We start from the raw sequence: 12,696 nt of genomic DNA, 5'->3' as shown, positions 1-12,696 counted from the left end.
GTTCATAAAAAGCAGTATGACTTATTAATGAGGGTAGGATACAGTGCTTCAAGAGTAAGCTAAAACAAGCGTCAGAGGTACCTGATATACAGGGTGTCTCAGTCCTTTTCGATCAGACTGAAACACGTGATAGTGGGCCTACAACTGATTTTACTGAGATAGGGAAGCAGTGGTCGGAAATCCATATTTATTGTGTTCCGGACATACACAGCATACACCGCATAGCAACAACGTAGCTCAAAATAATCGTTCAAAGTGGCTACTGCCAGTCTCAATGAATGCAGTACAACGGCCCATGAAGCTCTATCACATTCTCTCAAAGATCCCTGCTATCTGTTGTAGTAGGAAACAGGCAGCTTGGAACCTAGCAGGTAGGTCTTCATCCATTTCTACGAGTGTTTTCGTACACCAACGTCTTGAAGTAACCCCAGAGGAAAAAGTCAAGACTTGTGAGACCCGGCAATCGCCTAGCCATGGAACAGGACCTTCCATTCCAATCCAGCGATGACGGTACGTGTTTACCAGATGCTCGCATACATCAACATTGAAGTGGGTTGGTGCACCGTAGTGTTCAAACAACATCATTTCGCGTACAACAAGAGGTACAGCCTGCAAGAACTATGGTAGCACATCTCGCAGGAACACCAGATAGCGTGACCATTCAAACTGGTAGACAACAAATAAGGTCCTAATTAGGTGATCTTCGACAATGTCCGTCCATACGCTGACAGAGAATCGTTGTTGGTGGCCATCGTTGTGGGTGGCATGGGAATTGTCCTCATTGCAGATAAGGCTGTTGCGGCTGTTGAAGACACAATCACGGGTGAATGAGGCCTCATCCGTGAACAATGTAAACTGTACGAAGTTCGGCACTACAGCACTGCAGTGGATAATCCATTGACAGAAGTTAACGCAGGACTCAAAATCCTGTGGTGCCAGTGCTTGCAAACTTTCTAGTCTGGTTTTTGGACAAGTCTTTGGTGGGAACCTTGGACGGTTCTCTGTGATGTGAACGATCCCATCAGTCGTAAGGTGGTATCCGGGAAATTTCTCACAATTAGGATAACGCCTGTTGAGAAACTGTTCTTTGTAAAGTCGCGCTGCTGTATGGGCACTACAATCTGCCGCACCATACATTAGATGAATGTCACCTAAATGTTGTGGCGAGTAGCGTTCCATCTTTGACTATAAACCATACACTGTACACAGTAACACACCTCGCCAGGGACATACAACTTGATTGATGCAATGGACAACTGACACCAGGGTTAGTGATGTGCGTGCGATACCAGTGAGATGCGTGCTGTCTTCACATGTCACACATGCTATGAGCTACGTATACCTGTTTCGTGGTCAGGTGTGTACACAGATTATCACTCGCTGCCTTTTCCAGTGCACAACACACACACGGCAGCTTTGCGATAGTGCGCCAGAACTACATGCTGCGTTGCAATATATGCATTCAGGCAGGCGGTGGTCGCTTTGAACACTTTTACTATGACCTACGTTGTCGTCATGCGGTGTACACTGTAAATGTCGGTAACACAATAAATATGCATTCCCACTATTGTTTAGCGATCTGAGTATAATCGGTTGTGGATTGACTATCACCTGTTTCAAACTGACTCAAAAGGTTTGAGACACTCTATATAGAAATGATGTTATGTCAAATTCAATTTATTTCTTAGTGAATTTGTGTCAATATTTGAAAGTGGATTTCCTAAAGAGTTATCCAGAAAATCCACTGAGTAAAAAATAAGCCGTAGGTAAGTAGAAATTACAATCTCACGTAAGGGGAAGAGGTGAATTTGTATAAAGGCTAGAGTAAGTCAAGATCCGACATTACTTGCATACACAAAGAATGTTTTAGTGAACTAAGGAAATTTATTAAATGTTCGAAAGCATGACGGAGGTCCTCACGTTAATAAATATTGCAGACAATAAAATTAAAACTAAATGCGATGTTGTCAAAGGGGAAAAAGGACTGCCAGTCAGGGTACAAGACACCACAACAATTCAACTAAATGATAATGTTGTGACTGATAATTCACAAATGGCGAGTATTTTTAATAATAACTTTCTAAATGTAGCAACAAAAATAGTATTAAACCTCTCAGTGGAAGAAGCAAGAAAGTATACTGAAAATGTCATTGTCCAAAAGGTTAAGCAGCTAGAAGTACCACCAACATCTTTCACTGAAATTGACAGACTTATATAAATTCTAAAAAACAAAATCTCAAATGGTGTTGTTGGAATTTCAAACAAAACTCTGAAAATTTGCTCCTACATAGTAAGTTACGTCCTCAGAATATATCTGTAATACATCAATGGTATAGGGAATTTTTCGAGTCAAATAACTATTGTCAAAATTCCTTAGTGACATCTTTTTCGAAAATATTCGAAAAAGAAATGTAATCAAGAGTAGTTTCACCTTTAGGTAGAAACAATTTACCTACCATATCACAGTATGGATTCCAGAAGCAATCTCAGCGGAGTGACCCTTCTGGAATCCATACTGTGATATGGATTCCAGAAGGGTCATTCCGCTGAGATTGCTATTTATACATTCATCAACGAAATACTACATGCCTTAAATAATAAAATATCACCAGCTGGTATTTCTTGCAATCTTTCGAAGGCATATGATCGTGCAGATCATGTTACATTCCTAGAAAAATTTAAGTACTATGAAATTGATGGCTTTACAGACAGCTGGTTTGAGTCATACTTAACAAACAGAATGCAAAACTTTAAGCTGAATGATTTAAACAAGGTTGGAAAGGTAGAAAACATTTTGTAACGTGGGAGAAATCACACAAAGAGATTCTAAAAGGGTTCAGTTTAGCGCCTACTTCTATTCCTTATGTATGTGAATGACCTTCTAGTTAACATTCAACAAGCAGAATTGATATCTAGTGCAGACGATACTAGTGTTATAAATCCCATTAGAGAGAAAGCAACAGAAGAGTGTTTATTAAGTGGCCCTCTGAAATTGCACTCTTCCTTGTTTTTGAGAAAACACACTATATTCAGTTCTGTACAACAAGTAGTCATACCAATAACTGACGTAGCACATGAACAGCAGTCCGTAAGTAGGGTAGAATGCTCGAAATTTTTGCGTGTATGTAGTGATGAAAATCTGAACTGGAATATGCATATTACTGAGCTTCTCAAACAATTAAGTTCAGTGAGTTTTGTTCTTCCTATAACATATTCTTGATATCAAACGAATCAACTTCCTGACATACACTGATGGAAAAAAAATCGGAAAACCGAGGAGGAGTTCTGCAACATGAACGAGAGATGCTAGGCATGTTTCTCCATCTGAAAGATGATACCTGTTCAAATTTCGCGCGAGTGGCGAAAGAGTGGTGGTAATAGCGCCACTATAAAGATGCAAATCAGATTTTTTTTAAATGCGCGCTGTAACAGTCGTGAGCGCTAATTACCTTTGAGACTGGACGTAGTGAGTTGGTGTTAACCGTGAATGCCTTTAGGCGACTAAGGCGCCATTATCGACGCCTTACTGAGTTTAAATGGGGTCGGCTAACAGGAATACGAGAAGCCGGATGTTCCTTCTGCGATATTGCGGAAAGACTTGGCAGGAATGTAGCCGCTGTACATAACTTCTGGCACCAATGATCACCAGAATGTACGGTCGTAAGAAGACCGGGTTCCGGACTACCACGTAGCACTAGCGAGAGAAAAGATCGTCGTGTTCGCCATATGGCACTGACGCGTCATACTGCGTCTGCAACAGCAGTTTGAGCAGCAGTTGGAACCACAGTGACGCAACGAACGTTTACTGATCGGTTACTTCAAGGACAGCTCCGAGGGAGAAGTCAAGTAGCGTGCATTCCACTGATCCTAAACCACCGCCAATTGCGACTTCAGTGGAAACGAGAGCTTATTGGAGTACAGGGTGGAGGTCTGTTGTGTTTTATGCCTCGGTGTCAGAGATGGCTGTGTGTTGGTAAAGAGGAGGTCAATTCAGGGCCTGCAGCCAAACAGTTAGCGTGCTAGACACACTGGACCTACACCTGGAGTTAAGGTCTGGGGTGCAATTTAGTATGACAGCAGGAGCGTTCTCGCTGTTATCCTACACACCCTGACTGAAAATTTGTAAGTCACTCTGGTGATTCGACCTGCTGAGCTGCCATGCATGAACAGGATTCCAGGAGGCGTTCTCCAACAGTATAACGCTCACCCACATACGGCTGTTGTAACCCAACATGCTGTACAGAATGTCGACACGCTGTCTTGGCCTGCTCGATCACCATATGTCTCCAGTCGAGTATATAAGGGACATAATCTGACGACAACTCCAGCAGCATCCAAAAAGAACATTAACATTCCCTGTATTGACCGAGTAAGTGCAGTTGGCATGGAACTCAATCCCACAATCTGACATCGGGCACTTGTGCTATGCAGTTCATGTAGGTTTGCTTGCTTGCATTCAACATTCTGGCCGTTGCGCCATTTCACAATAGCAATGGCTTATCTCACACTTAGATTAACCTTTGATCTCGAAATGTTAATCACTTAAATATGTTGGCTAGACAAATGTATTCCTAAAATTTCCTTACTATAAATTATTTTTTGGCGTTGCGATTTTTTTGCGTCAGTGTATTTTGCGTATTTCCACTAAGTAATCTCTTACGGAATAATATTCTGGGAATGCTAGTCACTTAGAAAAACAGTATTGATTGCAGAAAAGCGAGCAGTAAGAACAATGCGTGGTGTTCACCCGTGGTTGTCATGGAGGTACCTCTTCAAAAAGTTAGGCTATTTACTGCACTATCACAATACATACTTTACTGACTAATGAAATTCGTCATAAATAATCGAATTCAGTTTGAGAGGAATAGGGATGTCAACACCTATAATACTAGCAGAGAAAATGACCTTTATTTCGCATTCTTAAAGCTGCCAGTGGTTCAGAAAGAAGTTCAATATGCAGCATTTAAAATATTTGATCTTTTGCCCAGTGTCATAAAATGTCTTTTAAATCTGACCTAAAATGATTTCTCCTGGACAACATCCATTCTAAGGACGAATTTCTGTTGCAAAACTAGCAGCCTGTGAGAAAAAAGACCTGTTTCATAAGTGTAGTGAAGTGAGTAGGATTAAAAAATGTCTTCACTTCTGTTAACAGTAATCAGGTATACTTATTGTGTAAACTGACTCGTTCCATATCATTTCAATACAAGAATCGTTCAAATGACCTATGGAACACCCAATTATGTTTTTGTTTCACCTCTGGTGGTAATGGGTGTACGTGAAAAATGCATTTTTGAACTGTGACATGCAGTCTGTCTTAAACTGTAGGACGCGCTGTGCCTGGTTAGGTAAGAGTTCTAAAGTGAGAGCAAGCTCTTACTACCTCTAGCATATGGTCAACAAACTATTTTTGGAGATAACCAGGACACAACTAGCCGAGCTCGAATGTATATTCCGTTCCCAAATTTTCCCATCGGCTGGAAATGTTATAATAACATTACTCTCTAGCTACAGTACTTCTCAGAATAAATTACTCTTTCAGTGTATCAGTTTTGATACTGTGAAATGAGGTTAGAGAAATAAGCCAAAATGTATCAGTTTATCGTGTCGTATTCCGTTTAATCAATCTAAATATCTTAAATTTATAGAATTTCATAAAATATATATTTAAAAACTGAATTCCGGGATTTTGAAGTGTCTGGGAACAATTTTTTTGGACACCGTATATTATGATGAAAAACCAGGACATTCCTGATCTTCCGGAATTTCTGGTCACCCTGGTCTAGCAGATCCACTGATAGTAAAGTAAGTGTTGTTGAAACCATCTTTTGGGTTGAACACAGCTTTAAAATAATAGGAACAAATTATCTCTGATGATTCGATGTTTTACGTCGAAGGACCCGTTGCCACCAAGTTTAGCAAGGACTGGCACCTTAGAGCTCAGCTGTCCGTCCCAACGCTCCTCGTCGTTGTCACGGCGAAAGGCTAAGCAGCGGAGAAAGCACAAGCGTGCCGCCCACGGGCCGCCGCCACCGCCCACGCACGCCCATCCTTCCTTTTTAACGGGAACGACACGCTCCTCATTGTGTTCCCACGACTCGTACAGCCCAGCGTGACGCTACGGACTCCGATCGACGACATCATTTCTGTGTGCTTCGCTGGCACTCAGGGGGCTTACCTGGGTGTCGGAACTGCGTGTACAAAATTGTAGTCCGGTATTTTTGCAGGTACCTCAAGGAAACGTTGATTCTTAGAATGTTTCGACTCAGGCATCTGTCGAGAAGTGTTTCTTGTCTATTTATAATGAGTGGTTAGTCGAATCCAGTACATCCGTTAAGTACACTATTTAAAAGATGCACCAAATCCACAATTCTGAAGAAACGGCAATGAAATTTTGTACCATGTTTTACACGAAATTAACACGTTTCCTGTTAAGTTCCTTGGATTATCAAATTTTAAAATAATATAATTCCCATTCAAGTTTAACTTAACGTTTTTTCTCGTGTCATCTCCTCAGAAGGCCCCAGATTTGTGCTGAAGGACGGCTTTCCCTTTAAAGCTCATCTTCTGGTTTCTTGTTTTCTGCCTTCTCTCCTTTACCAGGTCTTCACCTGAATTTACATGCGTAGAGAGGCGCTGTAAATCTATTTTTCTCAAGATGTAAACTTTCTTATCTTAAAGTCGATTCTGTCTAATAAATTCATCCACCCTACGTTACCATCATTAAATAAAAGAACTGACAAGTCGAATAGATGAAAATGTGGCAAAACGACAATTGATTCTTCATAAACAAAGCAGGTTTGTTTGTTAACAAGATAAGAAATAGTCACATATGATCTATGAAACCAATGAGTATATATATCGCAGCCTTCTAGATGTAACCCATGCAAGTTTGCTGGAAATTAATCCACGGAATCGTTGTTCACCGAACTAATATTGACATGTTGCTTCAGAAAGTGGGCGTGGCAGGGAGGTCATTTACACATTTCGATATTTTTCAGGTACTTCGGATGCGATTTCAATCATTGAAAGAGGGAACTTATTGTCCGTGAGTTGTACTAATAAATAAAAATTAGCTGAAAATTGACGTTTTAGGTCAATTTCATATGCATCCCCCCTTAAAGAATGTTCGTGAGCATTTGATTTAAATAAATTTTGTTGTTAAAATCGATATTCTGGATTATGCTTTCTGCCTGTAACATAGCAAACATGAACAGTGTAAGGTTCAACACAATCCTTAGACGCAACTCGGCAGTGAGTGAGTGAGAGCTACATGAAGACGACTATTACAGTCTGCAGTGGAAAACAGCTCAGAACAAATATTTAACAGAAGAGAAACAGATAAGCCTCGTATCAAAACTGTTATGTTATTTCAGGGAGTTCCTTGGTTACCAGAGCCAGATACATTAAAAAGATTCGAAATATCAAACTATACAATCCAGCGAGAGGCTTATACTCGATTGCTATGACACGTAGGAGTTTCATCCGGATCGATATCTGAAACATAAATGTTTCGGCTGCTTTTCTATTTCAGTTTCTAAGCACAGTTGCCTTCCTAGAGGTGGTTTAAAAGATGTATTTAGTCAGAATCATACCACAATACTAGGAGGCGAGTCCTGCATGTAACGCTGCTGTTTAAACCACAAGCATATTCCAGAACAATTCCTTAAACAATAGTTACAATTCTTTTGTTATGTCGAATTATCTTGCATTTATCCACATTTAAAGAAATCATCCATTCAATACACAAAGTAAAACTTTTGCCCAACTCTTAAGTAGCGAAGTAGTTAAATTTTGATTTACGGATTTAATAACCATTTGGATTTCAGTTGTAAATTTGTGGATGTTTAAGAAGAGAAAAGAATGTCAACATCAGAATACTTAGTAAATGGACTAATTTCGGTTAATTATTGCGTTTGTAAGTTGTTCATAGTTCACTGGAAGCTAATTTACTACCAGTGGCATCGATCGCTACAAAGGACAGTCGTGTGGGCTTCTCTTTTCAAATTTTTGAAATCGCGAATGTTAAACGGACAGTAATTTTAACAGGAGTCGCATCTTAGAAAATTTATTTGTTTATTTATTTATTGTGCAGAAAAGCTGCATGGGATGTTATTTTGCCTCATGAAAGGCAGAAGAAGCCAACAAGATCTTTGATAGTCCACTGGGAAGACGTAGCAGCTTTAAGTAACGCAGAATGAAGCAATGACCAGCTTGACCACAAAGAAGTTTGCTTCAAAGGCCCCCAGGTATAATTAGAAGGTCAAGGGATCTCAGAAAAAGTTCGAATAACCGATAAATTTAACGAAAGTTCTAGTGCTGAAGGTGGAGTCAAGGAAAATACGAAATGTAGACATCACTTACACAAATGGAAATAAAAGACGGTACTATATTTTCAAAAAAACAGTTTTGTTTTCTTACAAAGGCAAGCGAAAAGTTACAACTGAAGCTAAAGAAAATTAATTTTTATCTATTAATTTTACTAATTTTAAAGCGTCAAACGAAAGGCATATAGAAGTCTCGGAAAATGCGTAACATTCTGCATAGAAGTCAGTGATCTTTTTGTGCTTTAGTAACTTCTAGTGTGCTTGGTGAGAAACAGTCACGCGGTTTGATACGCCATGTCACAGATTGCGCGGTCCCTCCCGCCGTAGGTTTGAGACCTCCCTCGGGCATGGGTGTATGTGTTGTTCTTAGCATAAGTTAGTTTAAGTAGTGTGTAAGTCTAGAGACCGATAACCACAGCAGTTTGGTCCTTTAGAAATTCACACACATTAGAATATTTGAAAAAGAGTTTCTGTTGTGTCCAAAGTCGGAAATATCCGTTACTAATGACGAACAATTCATTGTTCAGAATGTTAGCGAATGGGTTTGCCTTTCCTTTAAGCAAATAACCTTCTAAAGCTATGTTTTGTCCTCTAACCTGATTAATCAATTTCAATAAGCATTCTTTAAGACGCGGGAACTCATTCTGACGGGTAGGCTTCCTCCTCCCGTATGGTATGTTTTCAGTAAACCTTTATTTCTACTAGCGATTGGCGACAACGTGCGTGACAAGATCCGTAAAGTTTTCATTACAACTTTCCCTTTCGTCCACATTTCAGTGCCCGAAAAACCTGCTTCTTTTCTGCGAGATCCAACACTTAATTTCCTTTAAAGTCGTTTTCTCAACTCGTTTATGATCTGTAGAATGTGATGTATTCTTAAGTAAAAAAATGAGTGTCGGGAAGAGTTGAATGACGAAACAGTCACCGAAAAAATTACAAACACTGAGTGTTAGGTAGCCTCTGACCTCAGATTAAGGATGTTTGAGGGCAATATGTCATCATTCTCGCTTCGATTTATCGAATGTAAAAAAGATATAGAATTTCTCACATTTACAACGATTTTTTCAGGAGACCGAACCACTTGATCGAGTTATTTAAATATTCGATGTATTGGGGTTCGTACATGAAAAGTCGACTTTTTATAAGATTGCTTGATCTAATAGTTTCTCCCTGTCTTTACAAAATATTTTACACTCCACCTGCTTGAACGTCTTTGTTATCACGAACAGGAGGGAAACTTTTGTATGGGCCTGGCGCTTTCGGATAACATCTCTGCGATAATCCTTAACCAGGTTGATGAAACAACTCCTCCCGAGCAGGCCATGAAGGCCCAAAGGTACCGACCGGCCGCCATATCATCCTAAGCCCACAGGTGCCACTGGATGCGGATACGGAGGGGCGTGTGGTCAGCACACATCTCTCCCGGCCGTATGTCGGTTTCCGAGACCGGAGCCGCTACTTCTCAATCAAGTAGCACCTCAGTTTGCCACACAAGGGCTGAGTGCACCCCGCTTGCCAACAGCGCTCGGCAGACCGGATGGTCACCCATCCGAGTGCTAGCCCAGCCCGACAGCGCTTAACTTCGGTGATCTGACGGGAACTGGTGTTACCACTGCGGCAAGGCCGTTGGCATTAAATGAAACAGGATATTGCTCAATAGATTTCAGTGTTGCACTCCGGTGAAGGATAGTGCTGCCTTGCGACTCAGGTTGTGTTCCCTCCGTGTTGAAAGCACCAGCCGCTCGCTGCGGCACATGCATGTGGTTGTCGCACTAGCGGACCAGATAACAGACGGCAACTGCCAGCACAGCGCATTCTCGGCGTGGCAGAAGTGATGTACCATAGCTGCCTCGGTGCCAGCTATGAATAATACCATTTTGCCATGCATGCTGTACTTTAACCACGGCGGCACGCGAACAGTTTACCAACTTATCAGTTTCGCAAATGCTTCCACCATTGGCCCTAAAGCCAATGAACGTGCCCTTTTGGGCGTCAAATAAATCACTCTGTTTCCGCATTGTGATAACTACTGCACCGTTTTCCGCGTCTCCCTGAAATGCAATATACACCCCCCCCTCCCCCAACCCACCCCTACTCTCCCCCCACTGCTAGTACTGTAAACCTGTCGTCTGTGAGTGGTTACTGCACGTTGGAGCCGAACACAGGCTGTGGTCAGTTGGTCACATTAATGTTAATGGACCATGTACATCCACACTCTGCAGACCACAGTTACATCCGTTCCACTCACGTATGGAGCGAGGGAAGAATGACTGCTTAAACGACTCTGGTTGCACTGTAATCTTCTCCTGGCGAGTCCAGCGGGGGCGATACGTAGGGCATTGTAATGTATTCCTAGATTCACTTGAAACTGGTTCTTGAAAATTAATAAGTAGGCTTTCTGTGGATAGATTGCGACTATCCTGAGGCATCTGCCGGATTAGTTTCCTCGCCATCCGCGTGACGCTCCCTTTCCTTGTGTACGTTCAAATCCCCTGTTAATCCCATCCGGTCCAGCTCCCGCACACTTAAGCAATAATGTAGCTTGGGTCGCACGAGTATTTTCTACGCAATTTCCTTGGTAGAGCCTCCGTATTTCGCTAGTGTTGTACCAGTGAATGGAAGTCTGCCACCTGCTTTACCTACGACTAAGTCCAGGTGATTGTTCCACATCATATCTGTACAATGTTTTACACCTTTGTATTTCAGTTGTGACACGTTGATAATGTAGTCAAAGGACATTACGCTTTTTTCGTGAAATGAACAATTTTATATTTCTGAGCTTTTAAAGCAAGTTTCCAGTCTTTGAAATACTTTGAAATCTTATCATGACTTGACTGAATACTTAAGTAGCTTCTTTCAGAGATTATAGATAATCACATCGTTTAGATAACTGCCCTGGATACGAAAACTGTGTTGCATACAAAGAAACGATTTAATAGTTATGTAGCTTTCATTAAGACACTACTTTATTACAGATAACCGCATCGTCAGTGAAAAGTCGGATTTACTGTTAATATTATACGTAAAGCATTAATATACAACGTGAACAACAACGTTCCCAATGTACTTCCATGGCGCACGCCTGAAGTTACTTCTACATCTGCTCTCCGTCCAAGATAACATGCTACGGCCTCCCTGCCGAGAAATCCTCAATCCAGTCAGAAATTTCCTTTGATACCGTATACATTCGTTCTTGTGCTACTGAGTCAAATGCTTTACTGAAGTCGATAAGCACTTCATCTGCGTGGCTGCTTAGGTCTGTGGTTTCCCCACAGGTGAAGTAGGCCTAAGTCTCATTGGTTCAGTTTCGGTTTCAATGGAAGACAGCACCTCGATTGTGTTGGTTATGGGAAAGTGTATAACGTGCTGAATTCTTCCTGGCCCCTTGTCTCCCTTGCACATGGCCCCTAGTCCTAACAAGATAAATCACGTACTAGGTGATAGATCCAATACTAACTGTAGAGGAGACAGGACATACAAGAAAAGGTACTATTTGAGGTACATGACTCTCTGTAGCCCTCTCAACACACCCATTCACAGGAGCTTCCAATATTTTCACAGTAGTCAGGGCGGTAATTCACTACGTACACAAAAACAACATTAGCACTGAGGCTGCACTGTGACTGGAGCAATATTTTGCAGAATGGTAAACAAATAACTTTAAGATTGCGGTTTCTGTTTTAATGTCTGAATCTGTTTACGCAAAAAAGAAGCAGTTAATACGCAGAACGAGATTCTACTAAGGCAACAGAAAAACCTGGGCTAAAAGTTTCTGATTTCCTGAAACTTTTTGGAGGTTATGGTCGCTATCAAACTAGACAAGAGAGTTAATTTACGTTAAATGAAACCAAGACACTCTACTGTTGAAAGGAAAAACTAAATGAAGCACTATGTGGTAGTTATGGCCTTCGCTAGATTAACTGCAAATCACAAACGCCAGTTTACTACGTAATGTTATGCACAATATTCATAACTTCCTAATAATCCAAAAATATAAGTTTAAGTGTTTACATATATAATGAAATTTGGTTGTACAAATCACAAATGTAAATTACAACTGATTTTATTACACACAATGCTTGTTTACGTGATCATGGTATGCAAATACACGAAATACCACGAGTTCTGATTTAATTAACACGTATACCATTTTTAAATTTTACGTGAAGCTTCTGGACCTGGGTTCCTGAAGAGAATTTATCTGATATACGTCAGTTCACTGGGACAGAAAGGAAATAAAAAAACTCGGCTGCTATATATAAATATAAGTAAATAAACATGAAAAAAGCACTGATTTTGCACTTAGCTGAAGACACGGATAGCTGCCTCTTATAAATATTGTGTAGTTTCCACAATACCATCATACACA

The 12,696-nt window shown here is 40.8% G+C and overlaps 1 pseudogene; it reads right to left on the bottom strand.

The window, feature by feature from the left end:
• Nucleotides 1-9,840: 9,840 nt before the first annotated feature.
• On the bottom strand, nucleotides 9,841-9,958 carry LOC126177314 (5S ribosomal RNA; annotated as a pseudogene).
• Nucleotides 9,959-12,696: the final 2,738 nt, after the last annotated feature.

This window comes from Schistocerca cancellata, chromosome 3, assembly GCF_023864275.1.
Source record: "Schistocerca cancellata isolate TAMUIC-IGC-003103 chromosome 3, iqSchCanc2.1, whole genome shotgun sequence".
In the NCBI taxonomy this organism is placed as follows: Eukaryota; Metazoa; Arthropoda; class Insecta; order Orthoptera; family Acrididae; genus Schistocerca; species Schistocerca cancellata.
The sequence above is the reverse complement of the archived record's forward strand: the minus strand, read 5'-3'. Positions and strand labels throughout refer to the sequence as shown.